Below are 23,059 nucleotides of genomic sequence, written 5' to 3'. Positions count from 1 at the left end.
CTCCTCCTCTTCTCTCTCCCTCTCTCTTCTCTTTCTCTCTTTCTTTCTTTCACATATTTACATATAAACCCAGTCTGAACAATAGCAGTAGTTGACAGTGTCCCTCTCCTCCTCCTCCTTTCCTCCCTCTCTTCCTCCTCCTTTCTTCCCTCTCTTCCTCCTCCTTTCTTCCTTCTCTTCCTCCTCCTTTCTTCCCTCTCTTCCTCCTTCTCTTCTCTCTCTCCCTCTATCTCTCCTCTCTGTTCTCTTTCACTCTCATCTTGTTTCCCTCCATACCTCCTCTCCTTCTGTTTTCCCATCACTCTCTATTTGTCTCCTCTCTCTCTGCTCACCTCTCCCCATCTCTCTCTTTCTCTCCCTCTCCCTCATCCCCCTCTTCTCTTCCTCTGTCCCTCTCTCTTCTCTTTCTTCCCTCTCTCTCTGACACACGTTTACATGTAAAAACAAACTGAACAGTTGTTGACAGTGGCCCTCTTCCCCCCGTTTCTCTCTCCTCCCTCTTCTCTCTCTTTTCTCTCCCCCCTCTCTTTCTCCATCCCCCTCTCTCTGCCTTTCTCTTCATCCGCCTCTTTCTCTAAGTCCTTGCTCCCTCTCTCTCCCTCGTACATTTACATACAAAAAACAGTCTGCACAGTATCCATCTTTCCTTCTCCATCTCTTCTGACTCCCTCTCTCCCTCTTTCTCAGTCTCCTTCTCTCTCCTCCCTTTGTCTCTTTCTCTCTCTCATCCCTCTTACTCTCCATCCTTAACCCCCCTCCTTTCTCCCTCCTCTCTCTCTTTTCTTTCACTCCCACACCCTCCCTCCTCTCTCCCTCCTTTCTCCCTTTCTCTCCCTCCTCCATGTCTCTTCCTCCCTCTCTCTTTCTTTCTATCCTGTTTATATTCTCTCTCTCTCATCCCTCCTCTCTTCCTCCTTGTCTCTTTCTCTTTCCCTCTCTCATCCCTCTTACTCTCCCTCCTCAACCCCCCTCCTCTCTTTTCCTCCCTCTTTCTTTCTCTCTTTTCTTTCTCTCTTCTCCGTGTCTTTTCTGGCGTGTGTCACAGACTCATTTGAAGGTTTTGTGTTTGTGTGAGCTCCACAAGAATGTCAAATATGAAGAACGAGAGAAGCTAAAAGAGGAGAAGAGAGGGGAGGAGAGAGAGGAGGAGGAGAGAGGAGAGAGAGGAGGAGAAGAGAGAGGGGAGAGAGAGGAGCAGAAGAGAGGAGAAAAGGAAAGGAGAGAGGAAAGGAGGAGATGAGAGAGAAGAGGGAGAGAGAAGAAAAGAGAGAAGAGGAAAGAGGAGAAAGAGAAGGAGAAGAGAGGAGAGAGGAAGAGGAGAGATGAGAGAGAGAAGAGGAGGAGGAGGAGGAGAGCCCCTGGGAGGAGTGGACAGTTTAACCTTGAGGTTTATTACATTAGAATTAAGTTAAATATAAACATGAGACGAGAATGAAAGAAAAAGAACTAAACCAGGACTAAACCAGGACTAAACCAGGACTAAACCAGGACTAAACCAGGACTAAACCAGGACTAAACCAGGACTAAACCAGGACTAAACCAGGACTAAACCAGGTCTAAACCAGGTCTAAACCAGGACTAAACCAGGTCTAAACCAGGACTGAACCAGGACTGAACCAGGACTGAACCAGGACTGAACCAGGTCTAAACCAGGTCTAAACCAGGTCTAAACCAGGACTAAACCAGAACTAAACCAGGTCTAAACCAGGTCTAAACCAGGACTAAACCAGGACTAAACCGGGACTAAACCGGGTCTAAACCGGGTCTAAACCGGGTCTAAACCGGGTCTAAACCGGGTCTAAACCGGGTCTAAACCGGGTCTAAACCAGGTCTAAACCAGGTCTAGACCCTGGTGTGACCTTGGTGTGTTGTACATTAGAATTAGCTGCAGTTAAATCCACATGAGACTCACTTCATGTAAAACAGTTTTGAAACGGACTCAGTGAAAATATTTGGATTTACAGAATATTTTTGGAGCGAAGGACGAGGAAGATCTGAGTCTAGACCAGGACTAGACCAGGACTAGACCAGGACTGGACTAGACCAGGACTAGACCAGGACTAAACCAGGACTAAACCAGGACTAAACCAGGACTAGACCAGGACTAGACCAGGACTAGACCAGGACTAGACCAGGACTAGACCAGGACTAAACCAGGACTAACTTAAAGTGTTGTGATCGAGCTCTGAAGGGGGAGTGACTTAGCGTGAAGAGCAAAGGGAGTTCGGACTCAGAGCATCAAAAGTGAAACTTATAAAACATAACAATTTGTCGTTTTGGGCGAATTTAACATTTAGAAAACAATAAAAGGAAAAATAGTGATATAAATATGTTTGTGTTACAGTTAATACCCCACAGAGGTAAATACCTCCTCTTTAATACCCCACAGAGGTAAATACCTCCTCTTTAATACCCCACAGAGGTAAATACCTCCTCTTTAATGCCCCACAGAGGTAAATACCTCCTCTTTAATGCCCCACAGAGGTAAATACCTCCTCTTTAATACCCCACAGAGGTAAATACCTCCTCTTTAATACCCCACAGAGGTAAATACCTCCTCTTTAATACCCCACAGAGGTAAATACCTCCTCTTTAATACCCCACAGAGGTAAATACCTCCTCTTTAATACCCCACAGAGGTAAATACCTCCTCTTTAATGCCCCACAGAGGTAAATACCTCCTCTTTAATGCCCCACAGAGGTAAATACCTCCTCTTTAATACCCCACAGAGGTAAATACCTCCTCTTTAATACCCCACAGAGGTAAATACCTCCTCTTTAATACCCCACAGAGGTAAATACCTCCTCTTTAATACCCCACAGAGGTAAATACCTCCTCTTTAATACCCCACAGAGGTAAATACCCCTCTTTCAGTTCCATGTTGTGTAGATATATCGGCCTCAAACTGCCGTGGTCTGTTCTTTTGTCACTAAAGTATTTGGCTCCTGTCGGCTCTGGCCAATCAGAGAGCAGCCCCGTGTCACATGACCCTGCCCCCGCGCTGGCCTTTTGTTGATGTGTAATTACTGCTCATGGTTTTGTGGTGGAAAACACGTCCCAAAGATGATCCGACTCCGGCACGATCAAACATATCCCAGAATGCTTCACTCCCCGGGCTCGGACAGGAACTTGGCCGATTCAAACCAAAATATTTTGACCCAGTTTTGGAAAAGAAGAACAGGACGTCAAATGTTTAAACAAATAGATTAATCCTGTGAAAATAAGATTAACCTGCATTCCATTCTCTTTACAGTGTGGTATTCTGTTTAAAGAGGGGTATTTACCTCTGTGGGGTATTAAAGAGGAAGTATTTACCTCTGTGGGGTATTAAAGAGGAGGTATTTACCTCTGTGGGGTATTAAAGAGGAGGTATTTACCTCTGTGGGGTATTAAAGAGGAGGTATTTACCTCTGTGGGGTATTAAAGGTGAAGTATTTACCTCTGTGGGGTATTAAATTGAAGTATTTACCTCTGTGGGGTATTAAAGGTGAAGTATTTACCTCTGTGGGGTATTAAAGGTGAAGTATTTACCTCTGTGGGGTATTAAAGAGGAAGTATTTACCTCTGTGGGGTATTAAAGAGGAAGTATTTACCTCTGTGGGGTATTAAATTGAAGTATTTACCTCTGTGGGGTATTAAAGGTGAAGTATTTACCTCTGTGGGGTATTAAAGGTGAAGTATTTACCTCTGTGGGGTATTAAAGAGGAGGTATTTACTTCTAGGGAGCATTAACAGTAACAAATCACATATTTACTTCACTGTTTCCTTTTATTGTTTTGAAAATAATGTAATAATGTGTTTATAAGTTTCAGGTCTAACAAACAGACAGAGCAGTGCCTGCAGTTAGCATCACACCCCCAGAGAATATGTTTTTGAATGAAATTTGAAGTATTCTGGTCACTTTTGAACCCTTGAGGTCAAAATAAGTCCGCTGTGTACTGCCTGCATCTTATTATAACACGTTATACTGTAAAAAAAAAACAAAAAAACAGGAAGTGCAGGGTTAGCATGCTAGTAGTTTTCAGATTTGCTTATAAAGTCATCGTGGTGCATAACTAGGATGCTCTGAATGCGTAAGGTTAATGCGGAATAACTTTGGCAACCACTGCAGACTGTTTAAAATGAACAAATTCCACCTGGTGATGTCATGAAGTGGTGATACAGGAAGTGCTCCGTTGTGATTCAGAAGAAGAATCTTTTGGATCATTTCAGTTCTGGAATTGCCAATTTCTCCTGCACTAAAGCTAAAAGTAATCTCTAAAATTAATCATTCCCGTGACGTGCGGTTCATTTTACGAGCGGCCGCCTTCCGCTAACTGTTTATAGCGTTTATGCTAATCTGTTTTCATGTCGTCTCCACTTCCTCGTTTGATCAGTCACATGACCCGTACGTGTCCCGTTCACTACCGGACCAAACCGCCGCAATCCGCACGTAAACGTTTGAATTAATGACATCAAACGCGGAAAACGGGATCGGCCGGGCTTAACGAGGCAAAGCGAGCGAGTCGAGCGTGAAATGAACGGCGTCGGCGCGAGGGGTAAAGGGTTCCACGCCGTTTTCGGTCTGAGGATGTCGAGGGGAGGGGGGCGCTGTCGATGGAACGGCCCAACGGGAGTCGCAGCTTGAGTCAATCTGATGAATTAAACTGAGACGGGGGTCATCCATCATGTGTCCAGCAGGGAGGGGGCGGGGCCATTCAAAGAGGGAAAGCTCCGTATTGTGCTTTAGCGTCACGGTTCAAGAAGACGGGCTTTTGTCTGCTGCTCCGGCGGAAAGTTATACAGGAATTTACACATTTTAAATCGCGGTATTCATCTAAAACGACTTAAAGAAACAAGTCCATGTCAAGGTGGAGGTGAAAACGGAGATTTATCAACAAAATGGCGTCTTGAAAATAGTGGATTAAAGATTAAACTCAAACACGAATCGCTCCAAATCCATTCAGAGGCTCAACGAGAAGAAACGACCATTAACAAGTTGATTTTACAGAATAAATCCACTTTAAAAATGCATTTTCAGACCGTAGAGTTTATATTTTCTGAAACAAATGTGATTTTATGAAGCTAAAAGAGTTTGAAAACACAACAGAAGCAAAACAAAACCAGTCCAGACTTAAAACGCACACATGACACTGTTCTCTGATATTTGTTCTGTTTCCTCGTCACAAACAGACCTGGAGTTGTGTTTTGTTTCATTCTCACATGTTTAACACAAACTCTGCAGATTTAGGCTGAAAACACTCTGTTCCACCTTGTGATGTCATCATGTGGTGATACAGGAAGTGCTCCACTGTGTTTTTAAACTCCACCTTCACTAGAATCATCTGGATCATTTCAGACCTGGATTTTTCTCTTTCTCTTTTTCCTTTCTGTCCTCCCCCTACTTTTCTCCTCTCTTTTATTAGCTACTTTCTTCCTTCTTTTGTTTCTCTTCCTCCATCCCTCTCTCTTTTTCTCTTCCCTCCTTTCTTCTCCCTCCCTCCCTCTCTTTCTCTCTCTCCTTCTCTCTTTTCCTCCCTCTCTCTTTCTCTTCCTTTCTCTCCCTCTTTTTTCTACCTCTCCCTTTCTCACGCTCTCTCTCCCTCTCTCATTTCTTTTTTCCCCCTCTCTCATTACTTTCTTTTCTCTCTTTCTCTCTCTCTCTCCATTTCTCTCCTCTCTCTTTCTTTCCTCTTTCTTTCTCTCTCTCCCTCTGTCTCTCATCACCCTTTCTTTCCTCTCTTTCTTTCTCTCTCTCTCCCTCTTAACCTGTTCTACATGATCCTGGGGGTTCTATTTTTTTTAATGATTATTATGATTATTATTAAGTTATTTTGAGTTTATTTTTAATTTTTTAAGGGTTTTTTGTTATTATTATTATTATTATTATTATAGATTATTTTATTTTTTAAAGGGATTTTGTTATTTTTATTTTATTGTATTTTTTAAGTTATTTTGAGTTTATTTTATTTTATTTTTTATTTATTTCAGTTTATTTTATTTTATTTTTTTGAGGGATTTTGTTATTTTTATATTTTTAAATTTTTTGTAAAGTTATTTTGAGTTTATTTTGATTTTTTTAAGCGTTTTTGTTATTTTGATTATTTTTTTATTTATATTATTATTATTATTATTATTATTATTAAGTTATTTTGAGTTTATTTTTAATTTTTTAAGGGATTTTGTTATTTTGATTTTATTTTATTTTTTAAGTTATTTTAAGTTTATTGTGATGTTTTTTATTTTATTTTTTATTTTATTTTATTAGTTTAATACATTTTTGACTCCACATTCACACTGGTCCACATGGGTGAAGTGTCTTGCCTAAAGACACAACAACAGTGACACCAGAGCCGCCGCCGCTGCTCCACTGCGGCGCTCCACGTTCTCCGCGTTCTCCCGTTTAAATCCCGGCCCCGGCTCCGCTCAGCTCCAGAGATCAGACGAGATCACGCTTTCAATTGACCCCTCCCCTCCTGAGTTTCCCATGAGCCTCTGGGAGCAGACCTCACTTAGGCCTGTGTGCGGAGCGTCCATTTACATTTGAATTCCTCCTCCTCCTCCTCCTCCTCCTCCTCCTCCTCCTCTTCCTCGTCCGGTTCCCGTTCCCGGAGCGTTGAGTGCTTTGTGTCCGTCATTAAAACAACAGCGTCTGAATTATTGATTAAGGCGAAGTGCAGAAAAAACACGCGGCGGCCATTTTGAACCATTACGGCCGGAGACGGCGGAGGCGCTTCGGCGGAGTCAGCTCCATTTCACCGTCCCCAGAGTAAAACGTAATGAGTGTGTTGTTCTGTCTCTCGCCGCGCTGAGCGACAGGGGGCAGTGTGATGGAAAAGTGTCAAACCGTCCAAAACACACGAAACACACGAAACACACGAAACACACGAAACACACGAAACACACGAAACACACGAAACACATCAAAGCCACAAATGACACGATTCTCTGATCCGTTCTAACGTTTCCTCGTCACACACAGACCTGGAGTTGTGTTTTGTTTCGTTCTCACATGTTTAACACAAACTCTGCAGATTTAGGCTGAAAACACCCTGTTCCACCTTGTGATGTCATCATGTGGTGATACAGGAAGTGCTCCACTGTGTTTTTAAACTCCACCTTCACTAGAATCATCTGGATCATTTCAGTCCTGGATTTTTCTCTTTCTGTCCTCCCCCTCTTTCTCCTCTCTTTTATAGCTACTTTCTTCCTTCTCTTTCTTTTTTATTACCTCCCCTTTATCTTCCTCCATCCTCTCTCTCTTTCTCTCATCCCTCCTTTCCACTCTCTCCCTCTCTCCTTTCCTTCCTCTCCCTTTCTCATGCTCTCTCTTTCTCCCTCTCTCTGTCTCATTTCTTTTCTCTCTCTTTGTCCGTCTATTTCTCTCATGTCTCTTTCTTTCCTCTCTTTCTCTGTCTCTCTCCCCTTCTTTCTTTCTCTCTCTCTCCATTTCTCTCTCATCACTCTTTCCTCCTTCTCTCTCTCCTCTCTCTCATCTCACTTTCTTTCCTCTCTCTCTTTATCTCTCTCCCTCCCTCTTCTGTTCTCTCATCACTCTTTCTCTCCCCTTCTCTCTCTCCTCTCTCTCTGTCTCTCTCTTTTTTCTTTCTCCCTCACTCTCTCCCTCTCTCTTTCATTACTCTCTCTCTCTCTCTTCATTACTCTTTCTCTCTATTTCTCTCTCTCATCACTCTCTCTCCCTCTTGCTCTCTCCATCTCTCTCCTCTCTCATGACTCTTTCTCTCTCTTTCATCTCTTTTTCTTTCCTCTCTGTCTCCTCCCTTCTCTCTCTCACTCTCTCTTTCTCTCTCTCCCTCTCTCATCACTCTTTCTCCCTCTCTCCCCCTCCCGTCCTTCTCTCCCTCTCCACTCTCTCTCTTTCTCTCCCGCTCTCTCTCATCAATCTTTCTCTTTCTCCGTCTCTCTCTCCCTCTCTCTTTCTTTCCTCTCTCTCTCTCTCTTCATTTGTATCATTTCATCTCTGTCTCTTGTCGTTCTTCTGCTGAACTAAAGGTAAAAGTCTCTGTTCACTTGATGACATCACGAGGTGTAACGTCGTGTTTTGATCTTTGTAGACGTCACAGACGAATAATAAAGTGACTCAAACATGTGAGAATGAAACAAACACAACTCCAGGTCTGATTTTGACGCGTTCACAGATTTAAACACGACTTAAAGACACAGTGAGTGTCTTGCTCAAGGGCACTTCAGTAAAACTCCAGCATCAAGGATTGAACCACTATCACAGAATTTACAACGACTACTTGACCTGGGACTGTGCCAAATCACAGCGTTCATTCAAAAGGATTCACTGTGGATACTTTACAGTGACAAGGGGAGGCCTGGGACTACATGTATGTCTATGTCAGAATGTTCAGCAGTTACCGTGGTGACACAAAAATGTTTTAAGATCGTCTGAAAACTCAAAAACCCAACACAAAATAGATTTAGACAACACATTTTCAGGAGCCTGTGATCAACCTGAGCGCTCATGGTCCTGTGTAGGAGTTGGAAAAGTGTTGGCTAATGCTAATGCTAATGCTAATGCTAGCTAGCTTGCAACTGTAATGTTATTTGAGAGCGACTCGTTCAACAGCACAAATCAGCTCATCTGTTTTACCTCCAGCTAAGTCAGTTCTTTATGCTCGGCGTTTAAACGAAACCGAACTTGAGTCACAGAGCTTCAGACGCAGCGGTGCCTCCGGTTAGCGTCGCACCTCCATTGAACGCGGATGTCACGCTATCGCCCCATTTATCGACGCATCATCCGCCGCTCTTTCGTTTACTTTTCACACTGTTTTTTGCCAAAGTATCTCTCCGCGTGTGTATATCTTGATCTCTGAAGCTAAGGCGGCGCCGCGGATACCTCCAGACGCCGCGCGGGGCCCGATTTAAACCCAGACGAACAATCACGCCGCCTCATTTGAATAAAATCAGCCGGATTTGGAGCGTCTTCAAGGATCGCAGCAGCGGCTCATCCATAATGCATCTGTGTATTTGTGTAGAAACTCACGAGTATCTAAAGAGCGGAACGTTATCCCTGGAGTTCAGAAGCAAACACGTCGCGGAGTTAAAGAGGCGCTCCCAGAAATAGAGACGGACGTGCGCGCGTTGCCATAGCGATCGAATGTTATTGTGAATATCGCAGCGTCACAGGAGAAGAAGAAGAAATCCCTCGATATCCCCCGGTTCATGTTTACGTAACGTTTTAGGTCGGTGCTCACGTTTTTATACAGCGCGTGTCCACTTTCAAGGCTCAGAGCGCTTTACGCAGAGAGTGTTTATATAAATGGACAAAGCTAACGCGCTAGGCTACGTCGACTCTGGCTCCAGTTCACTTTCTATTGAAAAAACGTCGCTCCTCTCTCTGGACCTGCTGCTGTCAGACTTGTCATTTTGGTCTTAAATGTTTATATTAACTCGCTCTACATGATCCTGGGGTTCTTTTTTTTTTTTTTTTTTTTTTTAAGTTATTTTGAATTTAATTAGATTTGTTTTTTTGTGTTTTTTTTTTTTTTTTTTTTTTTGACATTTTAAGTTTTTTTGTTGTTATTTTGAGTTTATTTTTTGAGTTATTTTGAGTTGTTTTTTTATTATTTTTTTTATATTTTGAATTTATTTTTGTTATTTTGAGGTTCTTTTGAGGGTTTTTTTTTTTAAGTTTATTTATTTTTTATAAACCGTGTCCTCTCTCTGTCTCTGCTGCTTCAGACTCATTTTGTTCTTAAATGTTCGTATTAACCCTCTACATGATCCTGGGGTTTTTATTTCACTATTGTGTCTGTAAATCAAGATCTGAACATTAATAACAGACAAATCAGGTCCTTCTTTCCCCGCGGTCGCTCCTGTTAGCGTTAGCAACAGGTTTGATTGACTCCATTCCCTGTTAAACCAGCGGTGCGGGCGGAAAAGTGGCGTTACCTTCAACAACCTCGCTCCTGATTGGCTCTTTGGTTGCTATGATACTCACAGCCGGAGATGATTCTGTTGCTAACGGACGCTAATAAGAAGCTAATAAGACGCTAAGTGCTGCAGACTTAAAACAATTAACAAAAAAAAAATTTAGCAAAACAGAAACAAGGAAACAGAGGAGAAGGGTTAGACCTGGTTTAGTCCTGGTTTAGTCCTGGTTTAGTCCTAATTTAGTCCTGGTTTAGTCCTGGTTCAGTCCTGGTTCAGGCCTGGTTTAGTCCTGGTTTAGTCCTGGTTCAGTCCTGGTTCAGTCCTGGTTCAGTCCTGGTTTAGTCCTGGTTCAGTCCTGGTTCAGTCCTGGTTTAGTCCTGGTTTAGTCCTGGTTTAGTTCTGGTTCAGTCCTAATTTAGTCCTGGTTTAGTCCTGGTTTAGTCCTGGTTTAGTCCTGGTTTAGTCCTGGTGTAGTCCTGGTTCAGTCCTGGTTTAGTCCTGTTTTAGTCCTGGTTTAGTCCTGGTTCAGTCCTGGTTTAGTCCTGGTTCAGTCCTGGTTTAGTCCTGGTTCGGTTCTGGTTTAGTCCTGTTGCTAATGCTTCTTTAGCTAACTTACCCACTGAACTGCTACTACTACAACTATACTACTTTCCTACTACTACTACCACCACTACTGCTGCAACTGCATATGATACTACTACTACTACTACTACTACTACTACTACTACTGCTACTACTACCACCACTACTACTACTACTACTTGTACTCCTCCCTCCTGCTCTGGGCCTTGTTCTGGTGAAGTACTTTACGACACATCTGTGCAGCAGTAAACACTTTTCTGTTGAATATTTAATGATCCGAGACAAAAGCCACAAACCAGAATCAAAGTGAAACAGATTTGACCAAATCCACAAACTCTGAGTTTGGAAAAGATTTAGAATCAGAAAAACTCGTGTTTGGATTTTCTCAACACGGTTAAATAAAGAACGAACAAGAACGGAAAGAGTGAGAATCAGAGCGAGAACTGAACCAGGACTGAACCAGAACTAAACCAGGACTGAACCGGGACTGAACCGGGACTGAACCGGGACTGAACCGGGACTGAACAGGGACTGAACCGGGACTAAACCGGGACTAAACCGGGACTGAACCAGGACTAAATTAGGACTGAACCAGGACTGAACCAGGACTAAACCAGGACTAAACCAGGACTGAACCGGGACTGAACCGGGACTGAACCGGGACTGAACCGGGACTGAACAGGGACTGAACCGGGACTAAACCGGGACTAAACCGGGACTGAACCAGGACTAAATTAGGACTGAACCAGGACTGAACCAGGACTAAACCAGGACTAAACCAGGACTGAACCAGGACTAAATTAGGACTGAACCAGGACTGAACCAGGACTAAACCAGGACTAAACCAGGACTGAACCAGGACTGAACCAGGACTAAAACAGGACTGAACCAGGACTAAACCAGGACTAAACCAGGACTGAACCAGGACTGAACCAGGACTAAAACAGGACTGAACCAGGACTGAACCAGGACTGAACCAGGACTAACAAAAGTCTAAACCAGGACTGATCATGATAAGGTTCATTATTTGTGGAGAAGTTTGTTTATTTCTTTCAAAAACAATGAATCTCCCAAAGAATTATTCATACAGGCCCCGCCCGACATCTGAAATTATGACATCAGAGCACTGGTTAGCGTTGGTTAGCATCAGTGAGCAGCAGGGTTCTGTTTGTACAGTGGAGAAGTTAGCATTGGTTAGCATTCATTAGCACTGAGAGTCCTGTTTGTGCGGTGGAGGGGTTAGCGTTGGTTAGCGTTGGTTAGCGTTGGTTAGCGTTGGTTAGCGTTGAGAGTCCTGTTTGTGCGGTGGGGGGGTTAGCGTTGGTTAGCGTTGAGAGTCGTGTTTGTGCGGTGGAGGGGTTAGCGTTGGTTAGCGTTGGTTAGCGTTGAGAGTCCTGTTTGTGTGGTGGGGGGGTTAGCGTTGGTTAGCGTTGAGAGTCGTGTTTGTGCGGTGGAGGGGTTAGCGTTGGTTAGCGTTGGTTAGCGTTGAGAGTCCTGTTTGTGCGGTGGAGGGGTTAGCGTTGGTTAGCGTTGGTTAGCGTTGGTTAGCGTTGAGAGTCGTGTTTGTGCGGTGGGGGGGTTAGCGTTGGTTAGCGTTGAGAGTCCTGTTTGTGTGGTGGGGGGGTTAGCGTTGGTTAGCGTTGGTTAGCGTTGGTTAGCGTTGAGAGTCGTGTTTGTGCGGTGGAGGGGTTAGCGTTGGTGAGCGTTGGTTAGCGTTGAGAGTCCTGTTTGTGCGGTGGAGGGGTTAGCGTTGGTTAGCGTTGGTTAGCGTTGGTTAGCGTTGACAGTCCTGTTTGTGCGGTGGAGGGGTTAGCGTTGGTTAGCGTTGGTTAGCGTTGGTTAGCGTTGAGAGTCGTGTTTGTGCGGTGGGGGGGTTAGCGTTGGTTAGCGTTGAGAGTCCTGTTTGTGTGGTGGGGGGGTTAGCGTTGGTTAGCGTTGGTTAGCGTTGGTTAGCGTTGAGAGTCGTGTTTGTGCGGTGGAGGGGTTAGCGTTGGTGAGCGTTGGTTAGCGTTGAGAGTCCTGTTTGTGCGGTGGAGGGGTTAGCGTTGGTTAGCGTTGGTTAGCGTTGGTTAGCGTTGACAGTCCTGTTTGTGCGGTGGGGGGTTTTCATAGATCAGAAGTGACTCATTAGCGCAGAATGAAGTGAAAGTGTTAGTCACAGATTTGTAACGGGCAGAAAAGCGTTGAGCAGAATCACACAGAGCAGGGGCTGATGGGATATGAGTCAATCACATCTGACAAGAACGTGGCTCAGTGGTTAGTGTGTCCACCCCACAACGAACAAGTCATCAATTCTATTCCCAAGTGGGATGATTATCCTGTAAAGAACTAGAAGCAAACCAGAGCTAAAGAAGGACTAAAACAGGACTAAACCAGGACTAAACCAGGACTAAACCAGGACTAAAACAGGACTAAACCAGGACTAAACCAGGACTAAACAAGGACTAAACCAGGACTAAACCAGGGCTAAACCAGGACTAAACCAGGACTATACCAGGACTAAACCAGGACCAAACCAGGACTAAAACAGGACTGAACCAGGACTAAACAAGGACTAAACCAGGACTAAACCAGGACTAAACCAGGACTAAACCAGGACTAAACCAGGACTAAACAAGGACTAAACCAGGGCTAAACCAGGGCTAAACCAGGGCTAAACCAGGGCTAAACCAGGGCTAAACCAGGACTAAACCAGGACTAAGTCAGGACTAAACCATAACTAAACCAGGACTAAGTCAGGACTAAACCAGGACTAAACCAGGACTAAACCAGGACTAAACCAGGACTAAACCAGGGCTAAACCAGGGCTAAACCAGGACTAAACCAGGACTATACCAGGACTAAACCAGGACCAAACCAGGACTAAAACAGGACTGAACCAGGACTAAACAAGGACTAAACCAGGACTTAACCATAACTCAACCAGGACTAAGTCAGGACTAAACCAGGACTTAACCAGGCCTCTCTGAGCTGGAAACAGTTGACCTTTGAGTTAGAGGGTGAACGCTTAACCACTAAGCCACTGTCGTCCCGATATGTGACTGATTGAAGGACCAGGACGAACCAAAGTGCAAACCAAGTCTAAACAAGGACTAAACCAGGACTAACCCTGTAATCACCAACCAGAGCTGTAAACCGCTGACCTCTGAGTGAGAGGGCGACCGGCCTGACCACTAAGCCACCGTCGCTCCAAAACTGTGACAGACTGAACGCCGACGGTCAGAGAGGACGGCCGCACTTTGAGCATCCATGTAAACAATATTCGCCGTAATTGCTACTTTGCGGCCGATGTAGTCAACTTTCCCTGGCGGTGTGATGCTAACCTGAGGCACTGCTCTGTCTGAAGCGCCGTTAGACTTTAATCTGAGCTTTGTTTTAACACAAAATGACCAGAAAGAACTGATTTTGACGCTGGAACTACAAGAGAAAAGCTGATTCGTGCGGTTAAACAAGTCGCAAGCTAACTAGCAATAGCATTAGCGTTAGCCAACACATTTTTAATTAGTCGTTCTCATCTTTTTTGGTTAATATTTCTGTTATTACTGGGCCTATCCACATGAAATAAATACTGGCGAAAGTTCAACGTCTTCTCTGTCAGCGTAAATAAACAAAAGTGAGATTATTTTTCCCACAACAGCTTCATAAAGTCGAGCCAAAGATGTGACGGTCGTAAAAATAAAAAATAAAAAATAAAAAACGTAAGATTAATGTGACGAGTTTGTGGAGCCAATCCCAAACTAATAATGAGAAAGTTCAACGTTTGTGGGTGATGAGTTTGGAGATTTATTTCAAGAAACAGTGAATCTGTCATAGAGTTATATAAGCCCCGCCCCCCCGTTATTATGACATCATCAAATTTGACGTATTGGCGCATTAGTGAATAGACTTTAAATTCAAACATGTGATAAATGAGTGTTGTTTCAGGTCGGGCCGGTTCTTTGTCCACGTCGGCCGCCTCTGTCCAGCGGGGGCATTGTTCTCGTGTGTTAGTTTAGAGTCATAAATATTCACACGTCTTTATTACGACACGAAAGTGAAAGACAAGGACTCAAAGAATGGACACGTAAACCTCACTGGACTCAAGACCGGAGCGATAAAGGACTGGACCAGGACTAAACCAGGGCTAAATCAGGGCTAAATCAGGGCTAAACCAGGACTAAACTGGGACTGAACCAGGACTAAACCAGGACTAAACCAGGGCTTAACCAGGACTGAACCAGGACTGAACCAGAACTAAATCAGGGGTAAACCAGGGCTAAACCAGGACTAAACCAGGACTAAACCAGGGCTAAATCAGGGCTAAATCAGGGCTAAACCGGGACTGAACCAGGACTAAACCTGGACTAAACCAGGGCTTAACCAGGACTGAACCAGGACTGAACCAGAACTAAATCAGGGGTAAACCAGGGCTAAACCAGGACTAAACCAGGAATAAACCAGGACTGAACCAGGGCTAAACCAGGACTAAACCAGGACTAAACCAGGGCTAAACCAGGGCTAAACCAGGACTAAACCAGGAATAAACCAGGACTGAACCAGGACTAAACCAGGGCTAAACCAGGACTAAACCAGGGCTAAACCAGGGCTAAACCAGGACTAAACCAGGACTAAACCAGGACTGAACCAGGACTAAACCAGGACTAAACCAGGGCTAAACCAGGACTAAACCAGGGCTAAACCAGGGCTAAACCAGGACTAAACCAGGACTAAACCAGGACTGAACCAGGACTAAACCAGGGCTAAACCAGGACTAAACCAGGGCTAAACCAGGACTAAACCAGGGCTAAACCAGGGCTAAACCAGGACTAAACCAGGACTGAACCAGGACTGAACTAGGACTAAACCAGGTCTAAATTTGAACCAGGTCCAAACCAAAAAAATAATAATAATTAAATTGAAACAAAAGACAGTTTTGCTCCAGGTGATGATGTGAACATTGTTTTGTTTTGTTTTGTTTTGTTTTGTTTTGTTTTGACACTAAAAGTCCAAACTGAATATTTACATGATGAATATTTTCAGTTCAGGATCATCTCCGTCCTGTGAATGGGACTTTTTAGTATCGATATCTGCATAAATGAGTATCTCGTTTCGATACTAGTCGTGGTATCGATTAGTATCTGTTTTTCGATACTTTGGAAAACCCTCTGGACAAAAACAAACGTCCCGGGACAGAGGAATGCAGAGGACAGGTGGGTCTATGGCACCACTGCGGAACATTCCACGGCCCGGCGCTAACGTCAGTGTTGACCCAGACAGACCCGGGTCAGGCCAGGACTTTGTTTAGGTCTGAGATCTAAACCGAGACCAAACCAAGTCCAACCTGAACCCGAAGAATGTGCCACAGGAGGAGAGCACATGTGAGAGGAGTAAAAGTACTACAAGTACTACTGCTACTACTGCTACTACTGCTACTACACATGTGAGAGGAGTAAAAGTACTACAAGTACTACAACTACTACACATGTGAGAGGAGTAAAAGTACTACAACTACTACAACTACTACACATGTGAGAGGAGTAAAAGTACTACAACTACTACAACTACTACACATGTGAGAGGAGTAAAAGTACTACAAGTACTACAACTACTACACATGTGAGAGGAGTAAAAGTACTACAAGTACTACACATGTGAGAGGAATAAAAGTACTACAACTACTACTGCTACTACACATGTGAGAGGAGTAAAAGTACTACAACTACTACTGCTACTACTGCTACTACACATGTGAGAGGAGTAAAAGTACTACAACTACTACTGCTACTACTGCTACTACACATGTGAGAGGAGTAAAAGTACTACAACTACTACACATGTGAGAGGAGTAAAAGTACTACAACTACTACTGCTACTACTGCTACTACACATGTGAGAGGAGTAAAAGTACTACAACTACTACACATGTGAGAGGAGTAAAAGTACTACAACTACTACTGCTACTACTGCTACTACACATGTGAGAGGAGTAAAAGTACTACAACTACTACTGCTACTACACATGTGAGAGGAGTAAAAGTACTACAAGTACTACACATGTGAGAGGAGTAAAAGTACTACAACTACTACACATGTGAGAGGAGTAAAAGTACTACAAGTACTACACATGTGAGAGGAGTAAAAGTACTACAACTACTACAACTACTACACATGTGAGAGGAGTAAAAGTACTACAACTACTACACATGTGAGAGGAGTAAAAGTACTACAACTACTACACATGTGAGAGGAGTAAAAGTACTACAACTACTACTGCTACTACCTCTACTACACATGTGAGAGGAGTAAAAGTACTACAACTACTACACATGTGAGAGGAGTAAAAGTATTACAAGTACTACAGCTACTACTGCTACTACACATGTGAGAGGAGTAAAAGTACTACAAGTACTACACATGTGAGAGGAGTAAAAGTACTACAACTACTACAACTACTACACATGTGAGAGGAGTAAAAGTACTACAAGTACTACACATGTGAGAGGAGTAAAAGTACTACAAGTACTACACATGTGAGAGGAGTAAAAGTACTACAACTACTACAACTACTACACATGTGAGAGGAGTAAAAGTACTACAACTACTACAACTACTACACATGTGAGAGGAGTAAAAGTACTACAACTACTACAACTACTACACATGTGAGAGGAGTAAAAGTACTACAAGTACTACACATGTGAGAGGAGTAAAAGTACTACAAGTACTACACATGTGAGAGGAGTAAAAGTACTACAACTACTACAACTACTACACATGTGAGAGGAGTAAAAGTACTACAGCTACTACCTCTACTACACATGTGAGAGGAGTAAAAGTACTACAACTACTACACATGTGAGAGGAGTAAAAGTACTACAACTACTACTGCTACTACCTCTACTACACATGTGAGAGGAGTAAAAGTACTACAAGTACTACTGCTACTACCTCTACTACACATGTGAGAGGAGTAAAAGTACTACAAGTACTACACATGTGAGAGGAGTAAAAGTACTACAACTACTACACATGTGAGAGGAGTAAAAGTACTACAACTACTACAACTACTACACATGTGAGAGGAGTGAAAGTACTACAAGTACTACACATGTGAGAGGAGTAAAAGTACTACAAGTACTACACATGTGAGAGGAGTAAAAGTACTACAACTACTACAACTACTACACATGTGAGAGGAGTAAAAGTACTACAACTACTACAACTACTACACATGTGAGAGGAGTAAAAGTACTACAACTACTACAACTACTACACATGTGAGAGGAGTAAAAGTACTACAAGTACTACACATGTGAGAGGAGTAAAAGTACTACAAGTACTACACATGTGAGAGGAGTAAAAGTACTACAGCTACTACTGCTACTACACATGTGAGAGGAGTAAAAGTACTACAACTACTACAACTACTACACATGTGAGAGGAGTAAAAGTACTACAGCTACTACCTCTACTACACATGTGAGAGGAGTAAAAGTACTACAAGTACTACACATGTGAGAGGAGTAAAAGTACTACAACTACTACAACTACTACACATGTGAGAGGAGTAAAAGTACTACAGCTACTACCTCTACTACACATGTGAGAGGAGTAAAAGTACTACAACTACTACACATGTGAGAGGAGTAAAAGTACTACAACTACTACTGCTACTACCTCTACTACACATGTGAGAGGAGTAAAAGTACTACAACTACTACACATGTGAGAGGAGTAAAAGTACTACAACTACTACTGCTACTACCTCTACTACACATGTGAGAGGAGTAAAAGTACTACAACTACTACACATGTGAGAGGAGTAAAAGTACTACAACTACTACTGCTACTGCTACTACACATGTGAGAGGAGTAAAAGTACTACAACTACTACACATGTGAGAGGAGTAAAAGTACTACAACTACTACACATGTGAGAGGAGTAAAAGTACTACAAGTACTACACATGTGAGAGGAGTAAAAGTACTACAACTACTACACATGTGAGAGGAGTAAAAGTACTACAAGTACTACTGCTACTACTGCTACTACACATGTGAGAGGAGTAAAAGTACTACAAGTACTACACATGTGAGAGGAGTAAAAGTACTACAACTACTACTGCTACTACACATGTGAGACGAGTAAAAGTACTACAAGTACTACAGCTACTACTGCTACTACACATGTGAGAGGAATACTGCACTCCAGTAAAAGTACTAGTGCTACTACTACTACTATTACTGCTACTACACACGTGAGACCAATAATCAGGAAGTGCATGTTAGCTTGCTGATTCCTGCTCTGGTCTCTTAAATCTGTGTAAATCTCTTATAAACTCATCCTGGTGAGTAATGAGGATGCTGATGCATAAAGTGAATGAGGCGTCACTTTGGACGACTGGAAACTGTTTCAAATAGAAACAGAAATAGTTTAGTTTTTCATGTTTTTAAGACGGAAAAAAATCCCGTACAGAGACTTTAAATGATTCTGAATACTCAGCTCTGATCCATCAAACCGAGTCCTGATTGTAAAAACACACAAACCCGTCAGAAACGCTGGAACCTCACTGTGATCTACAACTGTGGTGTTTCAGCTCAAGTACTTTCTGTTTGAAGTGATATGAAAAAGTACTGTGAGTATCAGGACTCTTCAGCCGCTCAGAGTGAAGTATCTGCTCCGTCTGCGCTGCACATCACGGCCCCCAGTCAGCTCCTAATGACGCTAATCAGGGCTAGCAGTTATAGCGGCTAATCCGGAGCAGAGTTTCATATTTGGAATTACAACCGTGAGTGTCATAGCAACCAAAGAGCCAATCAGGAGCGAGGATGTTGAAGGTAACGCTTCCCAGTCACTCAAACTCAAAATAACTTTAAAAAAAAAAAAAGAAAAACTAAAAATAACGAAAAATAAAACTCAAAATAACTAAAACAAAAAAAAACTTTAAATAACCCCCCCCCCAAAAAAATCAAAATAAACGCAAAATAATAAAGAAAAACTCAAAATAACAAAAAAACTCACAATAAAAATAAAATAAATTAAATACAATTTAAAAAATAAACTTAAAAAAATAAAAATAAAGTCAAAACAATAAAAAAACAAAAATAACTAAAAATAACAAAAAAAAACTCAAAATAAAAGCAAAATAAATAAAAAATAATTAAAAAATAACTTCAAATAAAAAATAAATAAATAAATAAACTCAAAATAATAAAACTCACAATAACTAAAAAAACAAACTCCCAATAAAAACAAAATAAATAAAATACAAAAATTTACTTTTATAATAAATAAAAAAAGAACCCCAGGATCATGTAGAGGGTTAATATGAACATTTAAGACCAAAATGAGTCTGAAGCAGCAGAGACAGAGAGGGGACACGGCGGCTAACAGGTTAGCTATGTGCATTTACATATAAACAGACTATGTCCTCGTCTCCAGTGGATTCTGAGGTCAAACATTCACGATAAAATGAACCGTTCCATTTCAGATTTACACAATCGTACAAATGTGATTATCCAAACTCAGGAAGGGCCCAAACCCACAGCTGTATCACAAAAAGAGAGAAAACAGGACTAAACCAGGACTACACCAGGACTAGACCAGGACTAAACAGGGACTAAACCAGGACTAGACCAGGACTAAATCAGGACTAAATCAGAACTAAACAGGGACTAAACAGGATAACCGTGAGGAGGGTTTGAATAGGGCCCAGGAGAGATCTCTAAATTACTCAAACGTGGATGACGTCTTAAAGTTCTTCAGGCGTGTTTTTGAAAAAGGAACAGCGTGGATTTGAGCAATAGTCTCTTTAAAGTCCTTTGAGCCGACGACAAGCGTCTTTGGGGCTGAATAATGGCTCCACTTCATGTGACTTTTGTTTATTTGACTCGTATTGATCCATCGTCTGGGACTTTTACGAAACAAAAGAGCGGATTAGAAACTGAAATGACACAACACTTTGGACTGTGTTTGGACTCACCAGGGTCTGGGTGTGGCCTGGACTCAAACAAACAAGTGTCTGTGTGTGTATTTTATTTATATATTTATATATATATATATATATATATATATATATATATATATATATATATATATATATATATATATATATATATATATATATATATATATATATATATATATAATCTCCTCCAAAACAAGGACTAAACCAGGACTAAATGAGGAATAAACCAGGTCTAAACGAGGACTGAACAAGGACTGAAAGAAACAAGTGTCTTGTGTATATATATATATATATATATATATATATATATATACACTATATGTCCTCCAAAACCAGGACTAAACATGGACTAAACCTGTCACGATCCACACTATTCCTGCTCCATGTTTCGTCTCCTGCCCTGTTCTTTCCCGCCCTCACCTGCCTGAGCCGTAGCTGGGCGGAGTTCCTGGCTCCTCCCACGCACCTGCAACTCATCAGCGCAATCATCTCCACCTGCCGTGGATAAGAGGAGCCAGGACCAGACACTCGGTGCCAGATCGTCCGTGTCCATGTGAATATTCTTGCTTGTCTTGCCTTTTTGCATTTTTGCTCTTTGTATCCTGCTCATTGGATTTTTCTGCAGATCCCGCTCTCACCATCCCGGCTCCGCTCCAGCCCACCTTCCCAGTCCTGGTACAGTCTTGTCTCGTCTTGTTCCCCGTACCCTACGTCTCTGGACCCTGCTCCGCACCCTGCTCCCTGTCTTGGCTCTGGTCGTCCTGTCTCCGTCCCTGCGCCGGGGCGGGGAGCAGAGCGTGAGTCGGGGTCCGGCAGCGTGGAGCACGCTGCCGGACCCCGACTCACGCTCCCCGGCGCCACCCGCACTGTCAGCTCCTCTGCGCCGCCCGCTTCGCCCCTGGATCCTGCCCCGCACCCCGTCTCCTGTTCCCCTCCAGATCAACTCACCTTATTGTTCTCTTTTTCACTACTTGTAAATAAACACTGTAAACCTTCCCTGATCTGCTTTATTTGGTTCAATTTACGACAAAACCAGGAGTTGAGTCTTAAAGGATCAGTAGAAGACGATAAAAACATAACGTTCCGAGGCTGTTGTGCAAAAATGATGTTTTGTTCATTTGAGTCGACACAGACTCGTATCGATCCATCGTCCGGGTCTTTGTGGATTTTGTGAAATGTTTTTAAATCACAGAACTGATTTTTCAGACTGAGACGGTGCCACAGTTTCCACGACAAACACGGATCAGTGTGTTCAGAGAAACAAAGACGACGTCTGTTTAATCCATCTCCAGAAGTCAGGACTAAACCAGGACTAAACCAGGACTAAACCAGGACTAAAGCAGGACTGAACCAGGACTGAACCAGGACTGAACCAGGACTGAACCAGGACTGAACCAGGACTAAACCAGGACTGAACCAGGACTAAAACAGGACTAAACCAGGACTGAACCAGGACTGAACCAGGACTGAATCAGGACTAAACCAGGACTAAACCAGGACTAAAGCAGGACTAAAGCAGGACTAAAGCAGGACTAAAGCAGGACTGAACCAGGACTGAACCAGGACTGAACCAGGACTAAACCAGGACTAAACCAGGACTAAACCAGGACTGAACCAGGACTAAAGCAGGACTAAAGCAGGACTAAACCAGGACTAAACCAGGACTAAACCAGGACTAAAGCAGGACTAAACCAGGACTAAACCAGAACTAAAGCAGGACTAAACCAGGACTAAAGCAGTACTGAACCAGGACTGAACCAGGACTGAACCAGGACTAAACCAGGACTAAACCAGGACTGAACCAGGACTAAACCAGGACTGAACCAGGACTGAACCAGGACTAAACCAGGACTGAACCAGGACTAAACCAGGACCAACGCAGGACTAAACCAGGTCTAAACCAGGACTGAACCAGGACATAAACAGATCAGGTGTTAGGTGCATTCTTAGGTGAAACAAACCCAACATCTGTTATATCTCTCCTCTGTAAGTGTATTCAAAGTTAGGACTCAGTCAGAACTAAACCAGGACTAAGACAGGATTAAACCAGGTCTGAACAAGTACTAAGCCAGAACTAAATCAAGTCTCAACCAGATCTAAAACAGGTTTAACGTGTTGGGTGTGTTTAAACAAAGCTAAGATGTGTTTTATCTGTAACTCGAGTCAAAGTGTGGACTAAACCAGGACTAAACCAGGACTAAACCAGGTCTAAACCAGGTCTAAACCAGGTCTAACCCAGGTCTTGTCTGTGTTGTCTTGTATATGTGTCAAAGTGTGTGTTCGATCTCAGAGTCTCACCTCAGAGTGACGTCGATGACTCAAACTCAAACCCAGATCTGGCTCTGACTTCCTGTTCTGATCCGAGAACTGATGGTCCTGAGGCCTGAGGGGGCGGAGCTCATAGACTCCATATAGAAATGGACATAGCTAACCTGTTAGCCGCCGCGGTACAAATAGAAAGTGAACATGAGAGCAAAGTGGTTTTCAAATTCACTCTACATTAAAAAACTGTGTCCTCTCTCTGTCTCTGCTGCTTCAGACTCATTTTGGTCTTAAATGTTCAGATTAACCCTCTACATGATCCTGGGGTTCTTTCTTTTTTTTCTTTTTTTATTATTTTGAGTTATTTTGAGGGGTTTTTTTTTTTT

The 23,059-nt window shown here is 42.8% G+C and overlaps 2 protein-coding genes across 3 annotated transcripts in view; both read right to left on the bottom strand.

Annotated features, from left to right (window-relative positions):
• Window positions 1–23,059, bottom strand: part of LOC117387594 (NACHT, LRR and PYD domains-containing protein 1a allele 5-like) — a 769,741-nt gene that overhangs the window by 223,098 nt on the left and 523,584 nt on the right. The gene's annotated exons all lie outside the window — the stretch shown is intronic.
• chst15 (carbohydrate (N-acetylgalactosamine 4-sulfate 6-O) sulfotransferase 15) overlaps window positions 1–23,059 on the bottom strand; it is a 62,948-nt gene that overhangs the window by 34,042 nt on the left and 5,847 nt on the right. The window contains exon 1 of one of the 2 annotated variants that reach the window (XM_055229737.1): window positions 22,710–22,893. The exons of the other annotated variant lie outside the window; for it this stretch is intronic. The gene's annotated coding sequence lies outside the window, so the exon portion shown is untranslated. Of the gene's footprint in view, window positions 1–22,709; window positions 22,894–23,059 lie in introns of those variants that run through there. 2 annotated transcript variants of the gene reach the window in all.

This window comes from Periophthalmus magnuspinnatus, chromosome 19, assembly GCF_009829125.3.
Source record: "Periophthalmus magnuspinnatus isolate fPerMag1 chromosome 19, fPerMag1.2.pri, whole genome shotgun sequence".
NCBI lineage: Eukaryota > Metazoa > Chordata > Actinopteri > Gobiiformes > Gobiidae > Periophthalmus > Periophthalmus magnuspinnatus.
Note: the sequence above shows the minus strand (reverse complement) of the source record. Positions and strands in the feature narration are given on the sequence as shown.